Source organism: Rhineura floridana, chromosome 7 (genome assembly GCF_030035675.1).
Source record: "Rhineura floridana isolate rRhiFlo1 chromosome 7, rRhiFlo1.hap2, whole genome shotgun sequence".
NCBI lineage: Eukaryota > Metazoa > Chordata > Lepidosauria > Squamata > Rhineuridae > Rhineura > Rhineura floridana.
In genome coordinates, this window is record NC_084486.1 from 153,133,640 (window position 1) to 153,159,775 (window position 26,136).

Consider the following 26,136-nt stretch of genomic DNA (forward strand, 5'->3'; position numbering starts at 1 on the left):
TCCTTGGGTTTGGCACGAACACCTCCGACTTTCGCTCTCCTGTCCTTGCAGCTCACTTATGGAAATTTAACCTCTTCTGCTTCGGTTTAACAGCTAACACTAGCAACTCCTCAGCCAAGGTTTTAGCAGCTGTTTCGTCAGCATATGCTTTTACTGAGAAGGGTTGCTCTAATGTCCATTCATGTAACACCGACGATATAGGATTTGTTTCTTGCACAGTTCGAGGGTGTGATAAAGAATGCGACGTGCTGTGAGTATATGGAAAATAGTTCGTCATTTTGGCTTGAGATTTGTTTGTCAAAATATCCTCCTCCATATCAGTTCCCCACTCCTGCTGGCGTCTCCTTGATAAAACCATTTGCATACAGAGCTTGGAGAGTTTGTAAGGTTTATTGAGTAGTTGGCCCGAGTGAGACTGTAGTTGATAGATTTATTATAGAGCTGCCTCGCTAGTTTTGTGCCTGGAGTTTCATTTCGTCTGGTGAGGTAATTAATGGCTGTAGCTGCAGCTGGAGGTTAATAGCATTTCCACTCCTTCGGACTGTTGCTGGCTGTAATAGCCTTTTAATAAACAAAGTTCCGAGCGTATGTATTCTAGTGCTGTTGAGGCTTGTAATCACAAACTCAGGAGTGTTAAATTCCTGAGAGTAAAGGCTAATTGCAAAACGTTAAGAATAAAGAGTTGAGCGTGCTCAAAAGCGTGTCTTACCGGAAGAGAAGTCTCACCGGAAGTCGGCAGCCACATGGACATGTGTGAAGAGGCTAGAGGCTATAGTCAAAGAAAGAATGGAAGAATGAAAGGAAAATGTCTTGGCCACTGTGGAGAGTCTTCTAGCATGCTTCCTTCACTGTTCTTGCTGACTGGATCTCATTGTAGTGGAGGGAGGTCACTCAGCCACTGAGAAGACTCTTCTCGGTGGTAAACACAATGCCCTATCATGAAGTCTCCACCTCTCACTGCACTGAAAACCACGCCAGGTATACCCCTATAAATGCCTTCCAGTATTTCAAACGGTGGGTGGGCTGGAATCCAAACCTTCTAGGTGACAAGAATGGTGGAAGGCAGCCGCATGGACACACTACTTATTCACGCTGATTGGCTCCTCGGGATGTCTGCTATTGTGGAAGAAGTTGCATGGGGAAAGGACTGAGGAGTGTGAAGATGATAGTGGAGAGCAAGCAAGCAAGTGAGGGGGTGTGGCATGACTATCATGAAGGGACCCTGCACTTCTGTATTTGCAACTACCCCACTGCACTTACCTGGGAATAAGCTCCACTGAACACAGTGGGACTGAACTTCTGAGTAAATATGCATAGGATTGTGCTCTTAGAGTATATTTCCTCCAAGTGTTATTATTGTATTGGCATGTTGCCAGCTTACATGGGTGATCCCCCTACTTTGTAGCAAACGCCCGCCACTAATGGTGCTGGTGCCACGTCTCCTTTATTTAAATGGTTGCTTGGTGCCCATGGACAAAAAGTTCACATAACGCCACAATGGCACCAGGCATGGGAAACATGCGCAAACAATCACAAACAAACACACACAGACACGATTGTGTTTACCACTTGGAGGAGTCTTCTCAGGGGCTGACTCACCTGCGGGGCACTCCCTGGGTGAATGGCTACTCCTGGAAGGCTGCAATCCTGTGCACGTTTACTTCAAAGTCCCATTGAACACAGTTAGGCTTACTTCAGAGTAAAGAGGTGCAAAATTGGGCTACACAGCCCACTGATGAGCCATCCTGATCTAGAGTATTTGGCACCCTCTGTTCCTACTGGGAGGAAGGACAGGATATAAATCAAATAATAAATACATAAATAAATTATTACAGCCCTACAAGGGAACCCCCACCCCCCAAAGTCACAGAGGGATGTGATCTCACCAGCGGTTGCCTTTAATGAGGCATGCCGCTGCATTCTGTACCAGTTGCAGCTTCTGGACTGTTTTCAAGGGTAGCCGCATTACAGTAGTCTAGGCGAGAGGAGACCAGGGCATGTACCACTGATGGAAGCAGATGATTGGGAAGGTAGGGGCGCAGCCTCCGTATCAGATGGAGTTGATACAGCACCGCCCGGCTCACAGCTGAGACCTGAGCTTCCATGGACAGGTGGGAGTCAAGAATGATCCTGAGGCTGCAGACCTGGTCTCTCAGGGGCAATTGTACCCCATCGAGCACCAGGTCCAAATCCCCCAGCCTTCCCTTGTCTCCCACCAACAGTACCTCGGTTTTGTCAGGGTTCAGCTTATTCCTTCCCATCCAGCCACTCACCGACTCCAGGCACTTGGACAGGGCTCCTACAGCCACTCTTGGTGAAGACTTGAATGAGAGATAGAGCTATGTGTCATCCGCATATTGGTGACACTGCAGCCCAAATCTCCTGATGATGGCCCCCAGCGGCTTTATATAGATGTTAAACAGCATTGGGGAGAGGATGAAACCCTGTGGCACCCCACAAGTGAGAGGCCAAGGATCCGAAACCTCATCCCCCAATTCCACTCTCTGGTACCTACCAGAGAGGAAGGAACAGAACCACTGCAATACAGTGCCCCCTATACCCAACCTCTCCAGATGGTCCAGAAGGATACCGTGGTCAACAGTATCAAAAGCCGCTGAGAGATCCAGGAGGACAAGGAAGGTGCATTCACCCCTATCCAACACTCTCCTCATATCATCCACCAAGGCAACCAAGGCTGTTTCAGTCCAATGTCCTGGCCTGAAGCCTGACTAAATAATAATCCACTTCCTCCAAATGCGCTTGCAACTACTTCACCACCATCCGCTCAACCGCCTTGCCCAAGAATGGTAAATTTGAGACTGGGCAACAGTTGTTCAAATTTTGGGGATCCAAGGAGGGCTTCTTTAGAATTGGTTTTATTACTGCCTCCTTGAGGGTTGATGGCATTACTCCCTCTTCCAAGGAGACATTTCCCACCACCCTGATCCCCTCACCCAGTCTGTCCTTGCAGCTCTTGATGAGCCACAACGGGCAGGGATTGAGTAAGCAGGTGGTTGGCTTTAAGGTTGAAAGCACCTTGTCCAGTTCATTGGAATGAAGAAGCTGGAACCGATCCCACATCACCAGAGAGCCACTGGCCAACTCTGGCTCGCTCACTGTATCCACAGCGCATGGAATCGCACTCTTTAGACGGTTGATTTTATCCGCAAAGTGCTTTGCAAACTCATCACAGGAGGTTTTAGTATGTCCCATTGGTTTCAAAGCAACTGGACCGACCAGGCTTCAGACCACTTGGAACAGACTCCTGGGACAGCACTCTGCGGATGCAATAGAGGCATCATGAAAATTACATTCTGCTGCCCTTATTGCCACATGGTAGGCTGCCGCAGCCGCTCCGACCCGTGTCCGATCATCATCAGAGCAAGATTTCCACCACCGGCGCTCTAACCGTCTCACCTCCCCCTCAGAGTTCGCAACCATGGAGTATACCATGGTGCCGTCTGAGTCCTATTCAGGGGGAGAGGGCATTTCGGAGCCGCCCGGTCTAATGCCCCAGTGATTGCCTTGTTCCACTCCTCCACCAGGATCTCGACCAAGTGCCTGACTGCAGGCTCCATAAAATCCCCAAGCGCATTCAGGAATCCATCAGGATCCATCAGACACCTGGGGTGGACCATCCTAATGGGTCCTCCACCCCCACGGAGGGTTTGTGGCAATGAAACGTCTACTCTCACCAGGTAGTGATCTGACCATGACAAGGGGGTGATGGATGTACCACCCATTTTCAGATCACTTCCCTCCTCTCCCGAGACAAACACAAGGTCGAGTGCATGACCAGCTATATGGGTGGGCCCCATGGGAATTAGGTGCAGCTCCCAGGAAGCCATGGTTTCCATGAAGTCCCGAGGGCCTCTGTGAGGATGGCCTCCGAGTGTACATTAAAGTCCCCCAGTACCAATAAATTTGGGGACTGTGCTCGGACATCCGAGACCACCTCCAGCACCTCAGCCAGGGAGTCCGCCACGCAGCAGGGTGGATGGTACATGAGCAGAATCCCTAGACTGCCCTGTGGGCCCAACCTCCAGTACATGCAATCAGCAACCTCAGGGGCATCAGTACCAGGGTGCGGAGTGTGCGGCCTGCACCCGGGTGTCACCATGAGGGGGGTGACACCCAGAGCTGCCCCGCCCCGTGCCGTTGCCTGGCAAGGCTGCTCCAACTCCTCGGAGGTGGGCGGGCAAGACCGGGAGCAGCGTCAGCGGGGTGAGGGAGGCATGCCGGCATTCCCAGGCCTTCTCTGGCTGGGTGCCCCTCTGGCGCGCATCCTCCAAGGGGCATGGACGGGGTGGCTGGTCCCGAGTGCATGTGCGCACACGAGCACAGCCACCTCGTCCATGCCCCTGGGAGGGCATGCACCTGAGGTCCGCACACACCCCCGCACTCCCGCTAGTGATGCCGCTGAGCAACCTTGGTCTCACGGAGAGGCGGCCTGGTGAGAACCAAGGACCTCCGATAGATAACCACCACTCCCCCTCCCTGACTTCCAACCCTCGGCTGCTGTGCATATAGGAACCCAGTTGGACACATGGCCTCAAGGATGGGAGCCACAGCCTCATCCAGCCAGGTTTACGTAATACATGCCAGGTCTGCGCCCTCATCCAATATCATATCATGGATGAGAGATATGTTTTGGGTGACGGACCTGGCATTGCACAGCAGTAAACAAAGGTCAGACAATGGAGTCCTGCATCCCCCAGCTATCTTTCGGCTTTGGGCCAGCCGACAGGGGACAGATATGCACCTCTCCCTAGTTCTTCTTACCTGACATGGCCTGCCCCTAGCACTCCACCAGCATCTGCCTCCCAGCCTCATTATATTTTGGTCTCCCACCCCCCCATCACTCCCCTCCGATTTACACATGCCCTCTGATTTAAACATGCCCCCAACACTGGCGTCCGCACTCCAGTAGGCCAGCCACCCTTAAAACCACCCAGAGAAGCCTAAAATCCCACAGCCCCACCAAAGACCACCCCCACAACGATTAATTTAAAACCTCAGTTATCAACCCTGCCCTACCTCCCACATCTGGGGGACAGGACAAACCCTTGCCCTTGTATTGTCCCAGAAAAGCTCCTCTAAGGGACGATCTCCTTTCGTGCCATCTCCTCAATTACTACCCCACCATCGGCGGACCCACCCCCATAGCAGTCTTGTTTTTATCTGCCAGCCTCTCAATTACTACCACTTTAAAAAGATGGTACTTGCTGACTGAACTCCCAAATCAAAGGCTGATAGGCCTGAGTCTGCAGAGAGGTCAGTCTCTCATAGAAGTCCCACTGATTGGGTCAACCCAGCAACAGCAACAGCTGGGTGACTGGCGTCATCTCCTGTGGAGATGTTCTTAAATGGATTTCCTCTCCCTGGAGATATTCTTAGGTGGACTTCCTCTCCTGGAGCCAAAGTCTGCAAGGAGGTCCGCCCGACAAAAAACAGTAGCCGCAGCTAGATGCTGGTGTCGTCTGGTGCCAGCTCTCCTGTAGGGATCTTCTTAAATGGACTTCCTCTCCCTTTAGATGTTCTTGAGTTTTTAAGTGGACTACCTCTTCTAGCAGAAATTGCTGAGTAACTGGGAATCTAGATGGGCAGCCAAAATGTCAAAGTACAGAAGGAATGCAAACTTCATTCATGTGAACAGAGCTCCTGTCAGCAAAAAGTACTTCTTTTTATCTTCTAATAACGTTCCTGCATTTTTGCAGGGGCGGGTGTGCCGCCACCCTATTTCTGGGAAGACTCGGGAAGGTTCGAGAAAAATTTGTAATTGGTCAGGTGGGGCATCTTGACCAATTAGGGGAGGGATTGAGCAGCTATATATAGCCTGCTCCTCCCTAAAAACGCGCCTTTTTTGCCTTGCGGCACCCCCCCACCCCTCCCTTGTCAGTATGGGCTCTGCTAGTCGCCAGATGGGGCTGTGTAGGAACTTTTTTTTGGAGATCCTGATTTCAGAATCTCTTTGGTTTTGCCTACTCCATACTGCTTGGGTTTGATTCAATTGGCTTGCCTGGGGGGGTTGTGGTGATTCCGGTTTGGCTGGTGTCAAATTCGGGCAGGTGAGGTAATTGGGGTTAAAATTGAGGCGGCTGAGGCATATTGGTAAAGGGCACCCCCTGGTGAAACATCAAGGCGTAATGTCTGGTGTGGACCTGGGGAGTGTCCACGTGGGACCAGCTTGCACATCATGGTGAACGCCTGTACGGCGGGGCCAGGATGCGGAGGTTGGAACAACATACCTGACTCCAATTGCAAGGAGGGATAAGTTTTCCCACATCCTTGACTGGGGAGTTGCAGTACGATGTGACTGACTTGCCTCCTGGTTTGGAGGGTCTATACCCTCATAGATAGGTTGAGCCTCACCTGCCCGAAGTATTCTATATTCATTGATTGGCTGATTTGAATTTGATTGATTATGTGTTATATTTTAATAAATATAACATCTCTCCATATATGTGTCACGAGTCTTCTTTGGTGTGGTGGCAATGGCTTTCATTAGTCACATGAATGTCCAAAGCTCCATCATTTTGGAACTGATTACAACACGATAGAAGAGGAATGCAATGCAGCTCAATCTTTTTTGTTTTTAAGGTGCAATGATTTCAGCATCTAAAATGTAACTTCAGGCACTCTTTCTTCTTCGGATTCCAAAGGGGTTAAAAACAGTTCCTAGCACTTCGTTCCTGAGCTGCTTCCTCCCCAGACCTCAGTTTGTCTCCTCATAGTCGCTGTCTCTCTGGAAGTGCAGTGTGAATGGTAATGACTGCCTCCCTCCCGAATGAGTCCATTTTCCTGCTCTTGATGTTGTGTATATATACACACTGCAACCTACCTTACAAACCACAGAGACATGAAAGGGAGAGAGCAAGACAGAGAGAGAGAGGCACACACAGACAAAGCCCTCCTACCAGACAGCAGACAACCCTCCGGTGTTCAAACCAGCCCTTCCTTAATTTCAGCCACAGGTTTGCAGATTAGAAGCAAAACACAAAACAAAGCAGTAGGACCATCAGAAAACAAAGATATTTTTACAATAAGTATATACAATAAGTATATACAAAGTATACACAAATAGGTATATACAAAAGTATATACAAAATGTCTTTAAATGTGTGCATGTATGCTAGGGATTCCTTTTTTGTGATTTGAAAGTGCGATCAGGAACTCAGAACATCTCTGGAAAAAGAAGAATGTCAGCATCCTCTCACTAAAGCTTGGATCTGGAGCTTTGCCTAAGACGTGTCAGGCTTGCAAAATCCAAATGTCTGCTTTGCACTTGTCACTTACAGCTGCTCACAGTGGTCTAAAAAGAGGGAAGTCAAGGACGTAGCGTCTCACATGCAGCCGTGCTGTGCACTGCAGAGCATTCAGGGCTACATCTGTCACCAGACAGGGATGGAAACACATGTGGATTAAAAACACGGGATTAATGGAGCCCTGCTCACCAGCATTTGAAATTCTGATGGTGGCCCCCAGCTCTGCGGATCGAGGCCAATCTGGAGGAGACCTGAAAATCAATAACAGATGCTCCAGCCAAATAAATGAAAATCAAATCAAGCACTGACATGAAGCTACAGGGAGGAAAGCTAAATGAGCTGATGGACATCCAGGTCTGGAAGCAGAAAGGGAGAGGGGCCTGGGATCTCTGGGCTCACCTAGTTTCAAAGGTGAGTTCACATCCACACCCTTGGACAATTCTAACCAGAACTTCTCCTTTGCTCAGAGATGAGCAGACCTTCCAGGCTCCCCAAATGGATCTGAGGTGGTTTAAGACAGCTTTCGCCATCCTGGAACCCTGACCTCTGGAAGGCACCAGGTTGGTGAAGTCTGGTTTAGAGGTTTTTGATAAGAACTGCCTCCTGGATCAGGCCAATGGCCCATCTAGGCCACCGTCCTGTTTTCACAGTGGTCAACCAGATGCCCATTATGGGAAGCCCAGATTTCCTTTGGAGGTGGCATATAAGCAATCTTATCATTGGCTACCTCAGCCATCCCACCTGCAAATGACCAAGGAGGCAAAGCGAAGAGACAGGCAGGCAGGACAGGTTCTCTGCTCCACAACCTTTTTTTCTGGCCAGAACTCTGGCTGCAGCCTTCTGCACTAGCTGCTGTTTCCTGGTCAAGGGCAAGGGAAGCCCCACATAGATGGCTGCAAAATGGCTATAATGGGTTGGCATTGCTTTGTGGTCTCATTGCTGTCTCTCTTTATGTCGTGTCTTTGTTTTGCTGTACTGTGATTTGATGTTGTACACTGCTCTGGTACTGGATTTGATGAAAGGCACTAGAGCAATGTCTGAAATTATTTATTCCATACAAATACAAATGAGCAGAGGAGTCCCAGCACCTCTTTGGGCTCATGGTGGGAGGTGGGTGGATTCTTGAATCTGCTTGCCCAGTAGATTATTGTGGGTCCTCCCCACTAGGAAAAACAAATAATAATGCCAATGCAGTGTGTGGGGCAGGATCCAACCCCTGCAGAACAAGAAGCGCTGATGGCATTTGAGGGACACCTTTGCCATCCTTCAAATTTCATTTTCCTTCAACGGGGCCAAAGATAGCATTTATGACAATCTGGATGAAAGAAAACTGGCTAAGAACATCAGAACGTAGAACAGCCCTGTGGGATCAGGCTACTTCAATTATGTCACCGCTTTTTCATCTTTTTTCCTAAGCCAAAAAGTCCCATACAGGGCAGACTGGCAGCTCCAATGTCAGTGCGGTAGTGAATCCGTTCCAGGTTTTAGTCTGAACTTTCAAGTTGAAGAGCTCCTTGGAAGTTCAGGCTAAAACCTGGAGCGGATTCACTACCGCACTGACATCAGACCCACCAGTCTCCACAGACCGTCTCCACAGACCCCAAATGTGTTAACTTTTCCTCATAAAGGAGCAGCTCTAACCCTTGATCAGTGTCAGGGTACAGGGGCTCTCCCAAGCTCTCAGAGGTCTCTCCACAGAAACCCAGGAGCAATTTGTTCTTCAGTAGCAATTTCCAGAGGAGTAGCCATGTGAGTCTGTTGCAGCAAAAACAACAGACTTGTGGTGTTTGGCAATTAAAAAGTAAGTGATATATTATAACATTAGCGTTCATGGACCACTTTATCAGATACACAGAATATTGCCTTGAGTTTATATACCTTGTAAACAGAGAGATCAGAGAGAAATGATCTCTTCTCGATCGTCCCAGAGTGCAGGACACGGAATAATGGGCTCAAGTTGCAGGAAGCCAGATTTTGACTGGACATCAGGAAAAATGTCCTAACTGTTAGAGCCATACGACAATGGAACCAAATACCTAGAGAGGTAGTGGGCTCTCTGACAGCCATCTGTTGGGAATGCTTTGATTTGGATTCCTGCATTGAGCAGGACTGGATTTTTATTTATTTATTTATTTATTTTATTTAATTTATATACCGCCCTAAGCCCAAGGGCTCTCTGGGCGGTGTACATAAAATAAAACAGTCAGGAATATATAAATACAATAATACAATAAAATCAAGCCAACAAAGGTAAACAAAAATAATCAAACAGCAGCAAAATACAACAATACATATAATAAAACGCATTAAAATGCCTGGGAATATAAAAAGGTTTTCACCTGGCGCCAAAAAGATAGCAGCGTCAGCGCCAGGCGCACCTCATCGGGGAGACCATTCCATAGTTCGGGAGCCACAACCGAAAAGGCCCTATTTCTAGTCACCACCCTCCGAGCTTCTCGATGGGATGGTACTCGGAGGAGGGCCTTAGATGTTGAGCGCAGTGTATGGGTAGTTTCATATTGGGAGAGGCGCTCGACCAGGTATTGCGGTCCCATGCCATGTAAGGCTTTATAGGTCAAAACCAGCACTTTGAATTTAGCCCAGAAACAAATAGGAAGCCAGTGCAGATGAGCCAGAACGGGTGTAATATGAGCGGACCTTCTTGTCCGCATCAACAATCTGGCCGCTGCATTCTGGACTAACTGTAGTTTCCGAACTGTCTTCAAGGGCAGCCCAACGTAGAGCGCATTGCAGTAGTCCAATCTAGAAGTTACCAGAGCATGAACGACTGAGGTGAGGTCTTCACTGTCCAGATAGGGACGTAGCTGGGCTACCAATCGGAGATGGTAGAAAGCATTCCTTGCCACTGAGGCTACCTGAGCCTCAAGAGACAAGGAAGAGTCGATAAGAACTCCCAAGGTACGAACCTGTTCTTTCAAGGGGAGTGTAACCCCGTCCAGAACAGGGTAAACATCCACCATCTGGGCAGAGAAGGCACTCACTAACAGCGTCTCGGTCTTGTCTGGATTAAGCTTCAGTCTGTTAACTCCCATCCAATCCATTATCGCGGCCAGGCAACAGTTTAGTATGTTAACAGCCTCACCTGAAGAAGATGAAAAGGAGAAATAGAGTTGCGTGTCATCAGCGTACTGGTGACAACGCACTCCAAAACTCCTGATGACTGCGCCCAGCGGCTTCATGTAGATGTTGAAAAGCATGGGGGACAGAACCGATCCCTGCGGGACTCCACAATGGAGAGTCCAGGGTATCGAGCAATGTTCCCCAAGCACTACCTTCTGGTGGCGACCCACCAAGTAGGAGCGGAGCCACTGCCAAGCAGTACCCCCAACTCCGTGAGTCTTCCCAGAAGGATACCATGGTCGATGGTATCAAAAGCAGCTGAGAGATCAAGGAGAATCAACGGGGTCATACTCCCCCTGTCCCTCTGCCGACAAAGGTCATCATACAGGGCAACCAAGGCTGTTTCGGTACCAAACCCAGGCCTAAAACCGGATTGAAACGGATCGAGATAATCAGTGTCATCCAAGAGCCCCTGGAGCTGGCCGGATGGCGTTATAGGCCCCTTCCAACTCTACTATTCTATGATTCTATGAAATGCAGATAATACAGACTCAGAGATAGTGATAATTACACAATTACCTGCAACTCAAAATAGCATTTCATATGTCTGAAGTAGACTGTAGTCTTTGAAAGCTTACTGGGGCCTTCCACCTTTTGGGGTCTGGGGGCACATCTGGGAATCTAAAACTCTTTTGTTGGCACCATAAATACCCATTTCACAGAAGGAAAACTAGTGATGCTTGCCCCCAAACACACACAGAAACACACAAATGGCAAGCAAACTACTTCCAGCCCCCCCCCCCATAAAACAGACAAAAAAAGCAGGTCACCACCACCACCCCACACGCAGGCAACTCTCTACAACCAAGCAACCAACACAGTCCCCAAAACTCAATTGTTGTTTTTTGGAAAAGAGGGGCAGGGGGCCTTGATGGGGACCATGGGGGGGGAAGGGTTGAGGGTGGTGTAGCGCCCATGGTGGGTGCCATGTTTGGAAGCCCAGGCTTAGGCCATTTTATTTTTATTTTTTAGTCTTTAAGATGCCACAAGACTCTGTTGTTTTTGTTCTCCAGAAGGCACTTAGTAGAAATAACACACACACACACACTTACTTGTCTGTGGGTGACCCTCAGATTTCCACGTGGCATTGCAGGGAGAGGAGTGCTAGGAGGGAGAGGTGGACCTTTTCCTTCCATGATGCCACAGGGAAAGCAATTGGATGTTGTTGCCCATTGAAAGGGGATAGAGGGTTCTACTTTCCTGCCTAACTCCCAGGGAATTACATTTCAATCCCTGACCCATCTCCTTAATCCCAAATAGCTGAACTTTGATTGTGATTATTTGGTAGAGAGAGAAATGCACTCTGCACATGCCCCAAGGGTGCTTTCTCTCTCTCTCTCTCTCTTTACTTACCACTTCCTGTATTCTGGCATGGCACAGTAAGGGACCAATCCTCAGTGACCCCCTCACTTGTTCAATTAAGCGCTGTTTATGACAGCAGAACTGCAGGCATGGCACTGGTTGTGGGATTAGGCCCTGTTTTAACACTGTGATTCCCTCTGTTTTGAAGCATGCAATTTAGGGATTTAATCACAGATAACAGCTCTGCCGGTAGGTGGATCTTATCTTCACCTTCCAGCTTTCCCCCGTTGCACGTCCCCTACACACGCACGCCAGCATACATTGATCATTTCCCCTGCATTCTCTAAGCTTTCCTTATCTGCTTTCTCTGGGATGAAAGGATTCTTTTTAAAGATATTAGTATAATTTGCTATCTTTCAGACTGATTCAGGGCTAGCCTTACTATGAAATGAAGCTTCAGCAGCTGGCTCCAGAGCAGACACCATTTTTTGTCCCAAGTCCTCATCACTGTACTTTTAAGAGAGAGAGAGAGAGAGAGAGAGAGAGAGAGAGATTCTGGCTGATGCAGATACTCCATTTTGTGCAGAGCTTGGAAAAGTTACTTTTTTAAAACTACAGCTCCCATCAGCCTCAGCCAGCATGGCCACTGGATGGGGCTGATGGGAGTTGTAGTTCAAAAAAGTAACTTTTCCAAGCTCTGATTTTTTGTGTATGGGCTGGATGAGGCATCCAGCTGTTTTCACACTGGGTGAATATAAGAAGAGCCCTCCAACTGGATCAGTCTAAAGGCCTCATCTAGTTCTGCCTCCGGTTTCCCACAGTGGCTGCTGACTGGGTGCCCACGGGAAGCCCACAAGCAAGAGAAGAGGGCAACTGCCTTCTCCTGGTGTTCAGGGAGTTTAATCCCTATGCTCTTCCAAGGCGTTGATTTCACAAATACAGCTATTGAGCAATGCAGTTAAGAGACATACACATGTGAATTGGGTCTAACATTTCAGTGTACTTGTGTTCTGCCTACTGCAATGCCAAGAATTAAAGCTATTGCATTTATTTTTGTAATTTACAGTGTTTGTACCCTGCTCTTCAGCCAAAGTTTTAATTAGCAAAAATTCCTGCATCAGTTTAGTTAAAAACACAGTATTGTAAGGTTTGATAACTTGCCCCATGTGTGGCATAAACTGTTTTGCTTCTCCTGCTGCTGCTGTACACACACACACACACACACAATGCATGTACCTTATAATCATTGGGAGTCATAGAATGTTAATCAACATTCTAACCGCTCAGGTGGCTGTGGCAGTGTGATGCGGATGAGCAGCTGTAGTGAAATATAAATTTAGCTGGGGACAAATCTGAAATGAGCTAGGCCTCATAATAAAAAGGAATGTTATGGTAGCATAGGAAGCTCCTTTATACCTGATTGTCCAGACTGTTTGTCCTGATTGCATGTTATGACACTCCCAGTCTATTCTGTTGGACTGGGGTCCTCTGGCATAAAGACAGGCTGGCTGTATTCATGTATGGGATCAGAAGCGTTACAATCCACTGATCTCTGATTTTGGACTCTGGACAAGAGGCTACTGTAAGGAGAGAATATGGAGAAACCGACTGGTTCCCCATCGGAAAGGGTGTGAGACTGGGGTGTATTTTATCACCATATTTGTTTAACCTATACTCAGAACATATCATATGGAAAGCAGGATTGGACCAAGATGAAGGAGGTGTGGAAATTGAAGGGAGAAATATCAATAATTTAAGATATGCAGATGATACCATACTCTTAGCAGAAACCAGTAATGATTTGAAATGAATGCTGATGAAAGTTAAAGAGGAAAGCACAAAAGCAGGACTACAGCTGAACGTCAAAAAGACTAAAGTAATGACAACAGAAGATTTATGTAATTTTAAAGTTGACAACGAGGTCATTGAACTTGTTAAGGATTATCAATACGTTGGCACAGTCATTAACCAAAATAGAGACAATAGTCAAGAAATCAAAAGAAGGCTAGGATTGGGGAGGGCAGCTATGAGAAAACTAGAAAAGGTCCTCAAATGCTGAACACCAAAGTCAGGATCATTCAGACCATGGTATTCCCGATCTCTATGTATGGATGCGAAAGTTGGACAGTGAAAAAAGCTGATAAGAGAAAAATCAACTCATTTGAAATGTGGTGTTGGAGGAGAGCTTTGCAGATACCATGGACCACGAAAAAGACCAATAACTGGGTGTTAGAACAAATTAAACCAGAACTGTCACTAGAAGCTAAAATGATGAAACTGTTATCATACTTTGGACACATCATGAGAAGACACGATTCATTAGAAAAGACAATAATGCTGGGGAAAACAGAAGGGAGTAGAGAAAGGGGAAGACCAAACAAGAGATGGATTGATTCCATAATGGAAGCCACAGATCTGAATTTACAAGATCTGAGCAGGGTGGCTCATGACAGATGCTCTTGGAGGTGGCTGATTCGTAGGGTCTCCATAAGTTGTAGTCAACTTGAAGGCACATAACACACACAAACATATCTCTGATTCTTATTGCTCTTGGAAGTCTCAAGCTTTGCTGTCATTTTTTGAGGGTCCCAATGTTAGGCAGACTAGGAGGTGGGAACAAGTGAGGGGAGCTGAAAAGCTCAGATTTGAGTGAAGGGGCAGGCAGAGGGATATGGTTCTGGGTAATGGGGGTCACAATGAGCAAGGGGGAGGCACTGTGCATAATCTGTGGCCCTCCAGATACTGTTGGATCAGACCCAGCCGGCATGGCCAATAATCAGGGATGATGGGCTCAACTTACAGGAACCCAGATTTCAGCTGAACATCAGGAAAAACTTCCTAACTGTTAGAGCCACATGACAATGGAACCAATTACCTAGAGAAGTAGTGGGCTCTCCAACACTGGAGGCATTCAAGAGGCAGCTGGACAGCCACCTGTCGGGCATGCTTTGATTTGGATTCCTGCATTGAGCAGGGGGTTGAACTGGATGGCCTCGTAGGTCCCTTCTAGCATTACAATTATATAATTCTTTGGGAGTTGTAGCACAAAGGCCTCTGGAGTGCCACATCTTAGCCACCCTTGTTCTGTGGAGAGGTGCAGTTGTGTACAACGGGCTGCCAGCTGGTCCCAGTTGCTGCGAAAATAAGTAGTCCCAAGAACCAGTGATAGGAATTGGGCTGAATTTTTTCACATACAAATTTTCAGCTAGATAGCAAAATCTTTGACTGGTCTCCTAGTTGTTGCAGTGGTGGTGGGCCCAGAAAAAGCAATGGTTGTCTGGGCTTAAAAACATGGATAGGAATGAGAAGTCAACTTTTTTTCTCAGAAAAGGGCTGAAACTGTCAAGCGCTCCCCATTCCTTCCCCCAACACATGCACGTCATTAGATGCCCTGCATCCTTCCTTCGTTATCAAGGAGGCAGTGGCGACACCCCATGGATCCACTTGGCATAAAATGCCTGGAAGGTTTCTCGAGTGTCTGCTCATTTATGAATGTGCTCTAATCTCCATAAGACTGGGAAAGTAATTAATAATAATTAATGGGTCCATTAGTCTTCTGCTGGCTGTGATAATACCTATTCAAACAGATGTAGTTTTGTCTTTGCTTTAAGAGAAGCAGATGTGGAGACCCTCCACATTCAAAGTGCTCACGTTTGTGTTTAAAGCCCTGAACAGGTTAGGTCCTGAATATCTAGAAGACCGCCTCCTTTCCGACAGACCCTCTCGGGTGTTGAGATCAGCCCAGGGAGCCCTTTCAGTAGTCCTGCCACCCTCAGAAGCTCAGAGGGGTGGCCAGGGAGAGTACATTTTCTGTAGCAGCCTCTAAGCTCTGGAACTCCCTCCCCATTGAGGTGCATCTGGCAACTTCATTCTACAGGAGGGCCCCACTTACCGGCACTTCGCATTCCGGCGTTCCGCTAATGCGGCGGCGGGAAATTCCCCATTTTAAAGCTGTTTCTGCAATTTTGCGGCATTTTGCGGCATTTTCGCGCAACACGCCCCATTATAATCAATAGGGTTCCGCTTTACGGCGATTTCTGCTTTACGGCAGGGGCTTGGTTCCTAACCCACTGTATAAGCGGGGCCCTACTGTACAACTTTCGGCAAATGCTGAAGACACACCTCTTTACCTTGGCCTTTGATACCTGAGATTAATGTTTTCGGGACCTACCCTATTTTCTGTGGTGTTATTTAGGTGTTTTTTAACTACTTTTAATTATGTGTTTTAAAATTGTTGTAACCCACCCTGGGACCTCTGGTAATAAATTCCATCATCATCATCATCATCATCATCTAAGGGATATTTGGATCTGTTTATTTTATATATCCACTCTGATTTATGCATGTTCAAATGTTAATGGTTTGGCCTACCAGCCTGGCCCTGCCCTTTTCAATATCCAGAGGGAGGGACTTCAGTTGTCAGGTCGCAACTTTCTGGCTGGCTGTTTTTACAGTTCTTACTTTTTGTAAAAACTTTAATTGTTTCTGGGTGCTAAATATGAACACAGGCAGTTACCTTATACTGAGTTAGCCCATTGTTCCATCTAGCCTAGTATGTCTACACTGACTGGCAGCGGCTCTCTAGAATGATCAATGGGGGCACTTCCAGCCCTACCTGGAGATGTTGCCAGGTATTGAAACTGGGACCTCCAGTATGCAAAGCAGGTGCTCTAACACTGAGTTACTGCCCTTTCCTAAATATGGGGAAAGGCTGCTCACAAACAAAGTTAATATACAGTACAGGATAGGTATACAGAAAATATATAGGGAAGTGTTCTAGGCTTGACCTTCAAGGCTGTGAGGCAACATGAAGAGGTAAGGCCAGAAATGGAAGCAGAGCCCAAACAGCTAAGGTCATAATCAGCACCTGGATTAGAACACTGGCCCAGTGGGACCTCAAGAGGACCACCACCTTTGAGCAGGTGGCAATGGCCATCATAAATTGGCAGGCCTTATCCCCTCAGAAAGACCTACAAAGCCTGCAAAGTTCTTCCAATTCAGCAAAAAAAAGAAAAGAAAGTAATAGGCAGTTCCCCCCCCCAAAAAAAAAGCCTCAAAGTTTTAAGGTTCCTTGCATGCACTCTCTCTCACACAAACTCATACGCCTGCATTGATCTATCTGATATTTGGTATACTTCTTTCCTGTTATTGCAGACATAAAATCCGCAAAACAACATCCAATTTTTCCAAGAAATGCAAAAGGTGTCGCAGAGAACTTTGTCTAGCTGATTCCTTGCACAGAATCTCCTGCCCCTCCAAAGAGGCTACTATGCCTGAAAGTTACATCCAATTCTACTGCACTTTTGTTTTGTCTTTAAAAGCACTTTGTGGTTTCCCCTTCTAGTCAATGGGGAGACTCTAGAAACAAGATGACCAACTGAGGCACCGAGATGAAGCAATCTCCCATCCAAAGTGCTGAGCCAGGTTCCAAAGTATTTTTTTCCTGGTGTGTACCTTTAAAGTTAAGGTTGTATCCCTCAGGGTTATTAAATGTCCCTCCCAGTCTGAGGCTCATCTGAAATGATAACTCAGCATTAAATGTCCGACTGGCTCACACAGCCATAAACATCTGCTGAGCAGGGACCATTTGGGAGGCTGTCAAAAGGGTGAGATTAGCTGATCTAGTGGCATTTGCTTCTGCTCCAATTTAGAGGCTGGATGGGCTGTCAATGGTTTTGCATTTCAGCATTTTGGAAGAGGGAAGCCACAGAGCAAAACCAATTTAATGCCCAAGATTCTCAAGGTGGCCAATTATGAAGTTGTTTTGGAACATAACACCAAGATGGTTGCCTACCCTTTCATGTTCAAAACTACTATTACTTTCCCTTTTTTTATTTATTATGGAAATTATATCTAAGAGAATTGCCCAAGTGTATGAAAATAACATACAGTTCTACATATTTGACATGTTTAACATATATAAATATGTTAACTGTTAACATCGGAGACAGTACTGAATAGCTGTTGATGGAAACCGAAGGAGGAGAGAGTGCTTTCACTCTCAGGTCATGAGAACGTAAGAAGAGCCTGATGGGTCAGGCAAAAGGCCCGTCTAGTCCAGAATACTGTTCTTATAGTGGCCAACTAAATGCCTCAATGAGAAGCCAACAAGCAGGACCTGAGCAGAACAACACTTTCCACTCCTGCTGTTTCCATCACCTGGCATTCAGAAGCATACTGTCTCCAACCGAGGAAGGTCAGGTCATATCCATGGATGGCACATGAAACCTATTATGGCCACAGTGTATTTAGTTGAAAATAGGTATAATACAAGTCATTACAAGTCCCAGTTTTTCCTTAGGGGGAAGATACCACTTTATGTCACAATCAGTTGAAAAGTGGCAGGCATGTGTAAAACAAACTCACACCCATTATGCACACTGTCATTATCAATAGGTAGGGCACATCTTCTCATGGCTGGAGATCCCTTCCCTCGATTCTAATTCAACCTAGTTCATTGGCTTATGGATTTTGTCACAATTTGGTAATCTTCTTGCTCCCACAGAGAGAAACAGAGACACTACCTAACCTTCTGAGATGGGAATGGGAATCCACTCGTCGCAGTGAAAAGTACAACATAACAATTGTTAAGTTTAAAAATGGGATGGTATGATCAGTCACTTAGCTGCACAATGAACAGTGGGACCACAAGGAAGTGAAAGGTCATGTCTATTGTGTTGTTGTTGTTATGTGCCTTCAAGTCGATCACTACTTATGGCAACCCTATGAATCAGTGACTTCCAAGAGCTTTTGTCATGAACCGCCCTGTTCAGATCTTGTAAATTCAGGTCTGTATTGTACTACCCAGTAACTAAGGCCATTCGTCTTGGCACATGAATTGTGTCGCTAGGAGAAGCTAGGAGTGGCATAGCAATAAACAGCCTGCACATCACTAGCTTTATTTATTTATTTATTTATTTTATTTAATTTATATACCGCCCTAAGCCCAAGGGCTCTCTGGGCGGTGTACATACAATAAAGCAATCAAAATATATAAATACAATAATACAATATAGCAATACATACATCAATAAAATAATGCAATTCTCAAAATTAAATAAATAACATTATTAAAAGAAAAGGAAAAAAACATTTAAATGAGTCATGATCAGAGAACTTCATACAGCCAGTTTTTTTATACTAGATATGCTCTGCTTTGTTGCTGCAACCGACACCCTGGCCAATAGGATAGTTTACATAGCCTAGTGAAATACTGGCTTCTTTTTTGAGTTTACACGGCTCAGCCAAGGCTGTGGTGGCCAGCCCAACTATGTTTATGGTCAGGTCATATCCAACAACACTGCACGAAACCTATAGTCCTCTGCCATGATACTGTGTAGCAGATAACAGTTAATGCCATCATTACAAGCTACCACTTTTCCAGAAAAAGGGGGGAAACTTATGTCAAAACTGTGATAGGCATGAAAAAAATTGTACCCTATTTTGGCATGTGCTCTTGATAGGTATGCACAGTTGGGCTCCATTGGGTCCAGCCTGTGAAGCAGAAGCGATGCTCGACTGGGGATCCCATCCCTCAATTGCCACCTCAACCAGGCTCAGTGCATCAAAGAATAATAGCAGAACAGCTACCCCCACATCATTCAAAGGATAAAGGACCACTATGGTTGTTGCACATGAAGAACATAAGAACATAAGAAGAGCCTGCTGGATCAGGCCAGTGGCCCATCTAGTCCAGCATCCTGTTCTCACAGTGGCCAACCAAGTGCCTGGGGGAAGCCCACAGGCAGGACCCGAGTGCAAGAACACTCTCCCCTCCAGAGGCTTCCGGCAACTGGTTTTCAGAAGCATGCTGCCTCTGACTAGGGTGGCAGAGCACAGCCATCACGGCTAGTAGCCATTGATAGCCCTGTCCTCCATGAATTGGTCTAATCTTCTTTTAAAGCCATCCAAGCTGGTGGCCATGACTGCATCTTGTGGGAGCAAATTCCATAGTTTAACTATGCGCTGAGTAAAGAAGTACTTCCTTTTGTCTGTCCTGAATCTTCCAACATTCAGCTTCTTTGAATGTCCACGAGTTCTAGTATTATGAGAGAGGGAGAAGAACTTTTCTCTATCCACTTTCTCAATGCCATGCATAATTTTATACACTTCTATCATGTCTCCTCTGACCCGCCTTTTCTCTAAACTAAAAAGCCCCGAATGCTGCAACCTTTCCTCGTAAGGGAGTCGCTCCATCCCCTTGATCATTCTGGTTGCCCTCTTCTGAACCTTTTTCACCTCTATAATATCCTTTTTGAGATGAGGCGACCAGAACTGTACACAGTATTCCAAATGTGGCCGCACCATAGATTTATACAACGGCATTATGATATCGGCTGTTTTATTTTCAATACCTTTCCTAATTATCCCTAGCATGGAATTTGCCTTTTTCACAGCTGCCGCACACTGGGTCAACATTTTCATCGTGCTGTCCACTACAACCCCGAGGTCTCTCTCCTGGTCGGTCACTGCCAGTTCAGACCCCATGAGCATATATGTGAAATTAAGATTTTTTGCTCCAATATGCATAATTTTACACTTGTTTATATTGAATTGCATTTGCCATTTTTCCGTCCATTCACTCAGTTTGGAGAGGTCTTTTTGGAGCTCTTCGCAATCCCTTTTTGTTTTAACAACCCTGAACAATTGAGTGTCGTCAGCAAACTTGGCCACTTCACTGCTCACTCCTAATTCTAGGTCATTAATGAACAAGTTGAAAAGTACAGGTCCCAATACCGATCCTTGAGGGACTCCACTTTCTACAGCCCTCCATTGGGAGAACTGTCCGTTTATTCCTACTCTCTGCTTTCTGCTTCTTAACCAATTCCTTATCCACAAGAGGACCTCTCCTCTTATTCCATGACTGCTAAGCTTCCTCAGAAGCCTTTGGTGAGGTACCTTGTCGCATTAAAAGTGGGTAGGAGTACGACCAGTTCTGTTAGCCTTGTGAATAAGGTTTCTAGAGGGGCCATGAGGAGTTGAAGGAAGGATCTAGATGAAATGCCTACCTAGTAACCAAAGAGTCATAGTTACTCTGGCCAGCATGAGTTACCACTTAGCTTACATAGTTAGTTAAGCCAGAGCTTGGAAAAGTTACTTTTTTGAACTACAACTCCCATCAGCCCAATCCAGTGGCCATGCTGGCTGGGGCTGATGGGAGTTGTAGTTCAAAAAAAGTAACTTTTCCAAGCTCTGATTAAGCTGATGTAAGTTTCCCCATTCCAAACTCTGCTCAGGAGCAGGGGCTACTGCTGACTGAGCCAACTTGAGCCTGGCAGAGAGAAAATGGAAAATGGAAATGGGCTGCCTTCAAGTCACTCCCGACTCATGGTGACCCTATGAATAGGGTTTTCTTGGTAAGTAGTATTCAGAGGGGGTTTACCATTGCCTCCCTCTGAGTCTTAGAGGCAGCGACTGGCCCAAGGTCACCCAGTGAGCTTCATGGCTATGGGGGGATTCAAACCCTGGTCTCCTAGGTCGTAGTCCAACACTCTAACCACTATGCCACACTGGCTACCTAGAGGGAAAATCAGCCTCCCTTTTTTGTTTGCATAAGTTCCGCCAGGTCATGTGACTGAGCTGAAAGAGGTTTGGAATAAGTAGAAGTTTCTTCTCGCCCCATCCCATCCTTTTTGGATCCTTTACGCTGGAGTAACTTCAACCGGCTTAAGTTCCACTGGTTGAGCCATGGCTGAGCCAGCAGCTCAGCTGGGTTGAAGCAGTTATCCCGGCATATCCTAGGATATGCTGAGTGGGATTAGGGAGTTATGCTGGTGTAGCCCTGGCTGAGTCCTGGTTCAGCTGGGACAACCCAAGACTGCAACACAAGATGAGTCTTTATTGCAGCATGAGACTTGGTAGGCAATGCCTTCCTTGTAGAATCCTAGAGCTAGCAAGGATGAAATGGCAATTTAGCCCTGGCTGAGCCCTCTCTCTAGGACATAACCAGGCCTATAAACCACTCGTGCGCAATCATTACCCTGCCTCAGCATGAAATGGGCTGAGAGTTGTGATGTGTTTTGTTATCAATGGACTGAGAAGCCAGCAGAGGAGGAATCAAGTTAACAGGGTGAAAAATGAAGATAGCAGGCATGCAAACAGCAACAACATCCTGAACACTAAAAGGAGCATCATGGTATCTCTGTCTATCCCCAACTGCAAATGGGCACTATGTTCAGCATGCTTTGTCACCAGGCACTTGAAGGCTAGCACCAATCCCCAAAACCCCTCTATTAGTACAAATGGCTCTTGATTGGATTTTAGTATGTTTAAGTTCTTTATTTTTTTTAAAAAAAAAAACCAGGCTTCACAGAAACGATTGCTAATCAACCAAACTAGTGGACTGTTCAACATTGATCTAGATTTTTATGCCCATCACAATGCATTCCATTGTATTAATAGTGGGTTTCTGGAGCTGAATTTAATTTGTTTGCACAACAAAGTTTAGTTCCCACAAAAATTTAATTTGTTCCCTCCAAAGAAGTTCCCTGTGAGTGTTTGTGTTCAGTATTCTTCAGATCTCCTCTGGCTGCTTGAATGGTCTCTTAATATTGTTGGGATATTATGGGACACCTGTATCTCTCACCCAACGATATTTGATTTTGCTGCTCGATATCTAATCATGGATGTTTTGCTAGATTTAATAGCTAGTTTAAGCTATATCAGTTTAATAGCTGACATACAGTGGTGCTCAGTATCTGGTAGTACTGATAGCTGATATGCAGTCAGAAATCAGGATGGTTTTCAAAGCTGCAACCTTCAGGAAAAAATTTCCACACTGGAATTTGCTGACGACCCTCTATGGGTCTGCTGCAGAATCCCTGTATGTTGCAGAAGATCTGGACCTGCTCTGTGTTTATCTCCACTCAGTCCACATGGAGCAGCACTGGGACTTATCCCTGCTTGTTTGTGAACAGAGAGTGTCCTAGAACTCACCCAGATTCCCCTTGCAGTTACTGGTTCCTCATTGCAGAGGAAGGCCAGTGGTTAGGGCCCCAAGGAGAGTTATCTTTCACTTGTCCTTCTCGCTGATAAACTGCTGGGTTTGCTTGAAAGCCACCAGTGCAATATCATACTTGACAATATTTAGCCAGCATGTGATAGTATTATACATCAGATAATATTTGACAGTTGATATGTCTGGCATTTTTATCTTAATAGCATTTGACAATGTGCATTTGTTGAGTATTTGTATCACGTTCTTTGATACCTTGAGGCTTTCAGGGGAAGCAGCTCCAGGATGGGGAGGAGGAGGGCCTCTCCCCTGAAAAGACTTCCAATAACAACAAGATCTCTTTGGCCCAAAATCTATTCACCTGTCAATGGGCACATGACAGATCCATTAGCTCACTTGGCCACTCTGTTAGATTAACAAAGGAAACTAGTCTGACCAGCGGAGCAGGCGTCTGTGCTTCAGAGCCCACTTCCAGGTACAGGGTTCCAAATCAGAGGCTGGAAGGGGACTCACTGAAGTCATCTGTCTCAGGCCCCCAATCCCATAACAATAGATATGAGATGGATAAGGAGGAATGTTGTTTGCCGTCTTCACACATTAATTGGTATGAAGAAGGTCAGTGTGGCGGCAGAGGGTGCTGAAGGGCAGTGCATTAAGCCCTCCCCCCAAACCACATGTCTCCTCCCACCATCCCCATGTTCATCAGAACTTCTGCCTGCTCTACATGTGGAGACTCCTCACATCATGTAGAAGACCGGGAGATCTGGGGTTCCAAATTGTGCAGGGGTGTACAGCATGACTAAGCTGGAGAGGATGGGGGTGGCCAGATGTGTCCATTTTGGTTTCATTTTTCTGAACTTCAGTTCATCACATTTCCACTTTTTCAAAAAACAGAAGTCCTCACAAAAATCCGTCAGTGTTTTGGAATGCATTTCTCTCAACATGCACATTTTTGTGTGAAATTTTGCCTATGTTGCATTTTTGTATGTTATTTTCACTAAATATATATGACATTTCAGGCACCCCTTCCTCAAACAAATGTGCTTTTTTTGTACATATTTTTCTGTTGGGGAACAGCATCACAAAATTTGGAGAAGTACACATTTGGAATGATAGCTGTGTTTCCATTGGTGCATCGTTTTGGGAAGAGTGAATTGGAAAGGTCCTCATTTAAAAGGTGAATCCAGCCCAATTTTTCTCCCATCCTGAAGTCATGACTTTCAGCGTAAGCCTGAATGCATATCCCAGTCACCACCGTGCTTGCTTTCTTCATGTGAACTTGTGTGTGATGAGTTCTGTTGTCAACTTGGCTCCCCAGGTTATGCCTGCTTTTCCTCAATCAGCCAGAATTATAGATTAGAAGCCCAGCCAAAAGTTCATCCCTTCAGCTAGTTTTTAGACCAAAAGAACATAAAGAAGGGGTGTGGGGGGGGGAGGAATCATAGGGTGGTATTGAATGCTAGTCCTACCCATTGAAGTAAATAGACATGACTAACTTAGGTGCATTAATTTCAGTGGGTCCACTCTGAGTAAGACTTAGCTGACTACAACCCAAGGTTTTATTGTAAATTTCCTACTTTCAATAGGATGCTTTTTAAAAAAAGCTGCTTCCCATCAGAAGGAAAAAGCACTCTGCACATGTTTTGTATACCAGCTCCTTTAAAAAAAAAAGTTATCATGCCTCCACATGCTCAGAGATGCTTTGTCCTTAGGGGCTTCTTGGGGAGGTTGCAAGTGGAGGAGAAGTAGAAGCATTTTGGACATTTTCAAAGGCAGAGTCTGTGGAGCTGGAATTCTGGACCCAAAGTTGGCAACCGTAAGGGAATTGCTCAGCAAATCATTGTGCAGAGGGTCCTCTGTTCTGTAGCCTGCTTCTTCACCAGTAGGAGGGTGGGAGGGAAAGAGAAATGTTCATCTGGAAAGGGCTGCCCCCATTTTCAAGGTTTCTCCCAGATGTACTCTTCTCCAGTGAGCTTGGCAGTTGATTAATGCCTCCACTGTGGAGTGACAGTTCAGCCACACAGCGTCACCCATCATTCGCAGGCCATTTCCTCTGAGTTTGGAGACCCTAAGAAATTGTCACCTAACCAGCAGGCACACTCTCTTTCCCAGCTTGTCTTCTTTGTTGGAAAAATGCCCCAGTTTTGTCTAATGGTAGGAAGAGGTGGGGAGATGAAATGAGCTCAGAAAAGCTCAGCATTGTTGTTGCATGAAAGCTGGGAAGCTGAAATGTGTTACTGAGCTTCTCTTAGGGTTATGTATATAGTGTGTGCGTTTGTGTGCGCATGTGTGTGTTTATATGGATGTGACAAAAATATAGCTCTGGAAAAGATGCTTGTTTACAATTCCACAGGACAAATTCTGTGAGGCTTCCCACCCACAGCCCAGCAAGTCTTTTGGACTGAATGCTTTTATAAAAATATTTTTTATTCCAAGAATGGGAGAAAGTTACACAAAGAACCATAAAAAGAGATATTTACAGGAAACAAATAAGATGCTAATGGATACCACAGATTATATATTTCATGTAACAATCATGATTATTAATAAACACTACAATATAGAAAAACCCCACTAAATATTTACTTTTATTTTGAATATTATTAAGTAAAAAAATATTTTTCAATAAATCCGTTTTATTAAATAACATCCAGAAAAATAAGCACAATACCTCTTTTTTTCCTTAGCCAATCTCTGATTATGGGTGTCTGTGTAGATTTCCACCTTTTTGCTGTTCAGATGAGTTCTTGGAAGCAAAAAAATTAAGTAATCATCCTAAATGGGACTTTTCTGTACTTCCCCTTTCAGATATCCGAAAAGATTTTTCTATGGGTTAAGTGGGACATCATCATCATCATCATCATCAATAATAATAATAATAATAATAATAATAATAATAATAATAATATAGTTTATTTCTATCCCACCTTTTGGCCAAAAAGGCAGCTTACAAAAAATAAACACAAATATAGAAATACATGTCAATAAAAACAGTACAATTTACAAAAATTAAATAAGAAGGTAATAACATTATTAAAAAGCAACAATTACATATATGAATGAAGGCATATACAGCGTTGTTCAACTGTCTGCTGGTATTTTCACAAGTGTATCATATAAATATTTGCATCTTAAGCAAATACATGACCAGACCATTTAGAAATTTAACATTGTAGTATTTAAACTTGTGCTATACCAAGATAACAAATGAAAAGGCAGTTAACAGAAAAGCAAAGTATTATTACTGCAAATAGTTTGACAAAATACAGGGCCAGGAAAAACCAGTGTTTGTGGAAACATGCATGTGGAAATAAAGAAAAATACATCTTAACTCTATGATATTGCTACTTCTCATTTCATAGAATCATAGAATCATAGTAGAGTTGGAAGGGGCCTGTAAGGCCATCAAGTCCAACCCCCTGCTCAATGCAGGAATCCAAATCAAAGCATTCCCGACAGATGGCTGTCATTAAT